Consider the following 3,262-nt stretch of genomic DNA (forward strand, 5'->3'; position numbering starts at 1 on the left):
AGCCTGTGTTATTGAGCACTAAGCCTGGATCTAGTCAGCCTGTGTTGTAGAGCATTAAGCCTGGATCTAGTCAGCCTGTGTTATTGAGCACTAAGCCTGGGTCTAATCAGCCTGTGTTGTTGAGCACTAAGCCTGGATCTAGTCAGCCTGTGTTGTAGAGCATTAAGCCTGGATCTAGTCAGCCTGTGTTGTAGAGCACTAAGCCTGGATCCAATCAGCCTGTGTTATTGAGCACTAAGCCTGGATCCAATCAGCCTGTGTTATTGAGCACTAAGCCTGGGTCTAATCAGCCTGTGCTGTTGAGCACTAAGCCTGGATCTAGTCAGCCTGTGTTGTAGAGCACTAAGCCTGGATCCAATCAGCCTGTGTTATTGAGCACTAAGCCTGGATCTAGTCAGCCTGTGTTGTAGAGCACTAAGCCTGGATCTAGTCAGCCTGTGTTGTAGAGCACTAAGCCTGGATCCAATCAGCCTGTGTTATTGAGCACTAAGCCTGGATCTAATCAGCCTGTGTTGTAGAGCACTAAGCCTGGGTCTAACCAGCCTGTGTTGTAGAGCACTAAGCCTGGATCTAATCAGCCTGTGTTGTAGAGCATTAAGCCTGGGTCTAATCAGCCTGTGTTGTTGAGCACTAAGCCTGGATCTAGTCAGCCTGTGTTGTAGAGCACTAAGCCTGGGTCTAATCAGCCTGTGTTGTTGAGCACTAAGCCTGGATCTAGTCAGCCTGTGTTGTAGAGCACTAAGCCTGGGTCTAGTCAGCCTGTGTTATTGAGCACTAAGCCTGGATCTAGTCAGCCTGTGTTGTAGAGCATTAAGCCTGGATCTAGTCAGCCTGTGTTATTGAGCACTAAGCCTGGGTCTAATCAGCCTGTGTTGTTGAGCACTAAGCCTGGATCTAGTCAGCCTGTGTTGTAGAGCATTAAGCCTGGATCTAGTCAGCCTGTGTTGTAGAGCACTAAGCCTGGATCCAATCAGCCTGTGTTATTGAGCACTAAGCCTGGATCCAATCAGCCTGTGTTATTGAGCACTAAGCCTGGGTCTAATCAGCCTGTGTTGTTGAGCACTAAGCCTGGATCTAGTCAGCCTGTGTTGTAGAGCACTAAGCCTGGATCCAATCAGCCTGTGTTATTGAGCACTAAGCCTGGATCTAGTCAGCCTGTGTTGTAGAGCACTAAGCCTGGATCTAATCAGCCTGTGTTATTGAGCACTAAGCCTGGGTCTAATCAGCCTGTGTTGTTGAGCACTAAGCCTGGATCTAGTCAGCCTGTGTTGTAGAGCACTAAGCCTGGATCTAATCAGCCTGTGTTGTTGAGCACTAAGCCTGGATCTAATCAGCCTGTGTTGTAGAGCACTAAGCCTGGGTCTAATCAGCCTGTGTTGTAGAGCACTAAGCCTGGATCTAATCAGCCTGTGTTGTAGAGCACTAAGCCTGGGTCTAATCAGCCTGTGTTGTAGAGCACTAAGCCTGGGTCTAATCAGCCTGTGTTGTAGAGCACTAAGCCTGGATCTAATCAGCCTGTGTTGTAGAGCACTAAGCCTGGGTCTAATCAGCCTGTGTTGTAGAGCATTAAGCCTGGGTCTAGTCAGCCTGTGTTGTAGAGCACTAAGCCTGGGTCTAGTCAGCCTGTGTTGTAGAGCACTAAGCCTGGGTCTAGTCAGCCTGTGTTGTAGAGCACTAAGCCTGGATCTAATCAGCCTGTGTTGTTGAGCACTAAGCCTGGGTCTAAATCAGCCTGTGTTGTAGAGCAATACGCCTGGGTCCAGCTGTAGTTCCTTAAGCATTAGCTACTAACTAAGACTGTTCTGTGTAGCTGTGTCCCAAGTATCCAGACAAGCCTGTATAGAACCCTACTCCCTACATAGTGCACTACTTCTGATCAGGATATAGGGTACCATTTGATCTGTGTTCGGGATATTTTTTATTTATTTTATTATTTAACCTTTATTTAACTAGGCAAGTCAGTTAAGAACAAATTCTTATTTTCTGGTCTGGTAATATAGAGTTGAATACCTGAACACTCTCACTGTCTGGTAATATAGAGTTGAATACCTGAACACCCACACACAGCTGGGTATATCCTGGGCTCTAGACTGTAGTAACTACAGCTGGGTATATCCTGGGCTCTAGACTGTAGTAACTACAGCTGGGCTCTAGACTGTAGTAACTACAGCTGGGCTCTAGACTGTAGTAACTACAGCTTGGCTCTAGACTGTAGTAACTACAGCTGGGCTCTAGCCTGTAGTAACTACAGCTGGGCTCTAGGCTGTAGTAACTACAGCTGGGCTCTAGACTGTAGTAACTACAGCTGGGCTCTAGACTGTAGTAACTACAGCTGGGTATATCTTGGGCTCTAGACTGTAGTAACTACACCTGGGTATATCATGGGCTCTAGACTGTAGTAACTACAGCTGGGTATATCTTGGGCTCTAGACTGTAGTAACTACAGCTGGGTATATATTGGGCTCTAGACTGTAGTAACTACAGCTGGGCTCTAGACTGTAGTAACTACAGCTGGGTATATCCTGGGCTCTAGACTGTAGCAACTACAGCTGGGTATATCTTGGGCTCTAGACTGTAGTAACTACAGCTGGGTATATATTGGGCTCTAGACTGTAGTAACTACAGCTGGGCTCTAGACTGTAGTAACTACAGCTGGTTATATCCTGGGCTCTAGGCTGTAGTAACTACAGCTGGTTATATCCTGGGCTCTAGACTGTAGTAACTACAGCTGGGCTCTAGACTGTAGTAACTACAGCTGGGCTCTAGACTGTAGTAACTACAGCTGGTTATATCCTGGGCTCTAGACTGTAGTAACTACAGCTGGGCTCTAGACTGTAGTAACTACAGCTGGGTATATATTGGGCTCTAGACTGTAGTAACTACAGCTGGGCTCTAGACTGTAGAAACTACAGCTGGGTATATCCTGGGCTCTAGACTATAGTGACTACAGCTGGGTATATCTTGAGCTCTAGACTGTAGTAACTACAGCTGGGTATATCGTAGGCTCTAGACTGTAGTAACTACAGCTGGGTATATCGTAGACTCTAGACTGTAGTAACTACAGCTGGGTATATCTTGAGCTCTAGACTGTAGTAACTACAGCTGGGTATATCCTGGGCTCTAGACTGTAGTAACTACAGCTGGGTATATCCTGTGCTCTAGACTGTAGTAACTACAGCTGGGTATATATTGGGCTCGAGACTGTAGTAACTACAGCTGGGTATATATTGGGCTCTAGACTGTAGTAACTACAGCTGGGTAT

The sequence above is a fragment of the Oncorhynchus keta genome, unplaced genomic scaffold (assembly GCF_023373465.1).
Source record: "Oncorhynchus keta strain PuntledgeMale-10-30-2019 unplaced genomic scaffold, Oket_V2 Un_scaffold_24268_pilon_pilon, whole genome shotgun sequence".
Taxonomy (NCBI): Eukaryota; Metazoa; Chordata; class Actinopteri; order Salmoniformes; family Salmonidae; genus Oncorhynchus; species Oncorhynchus keta.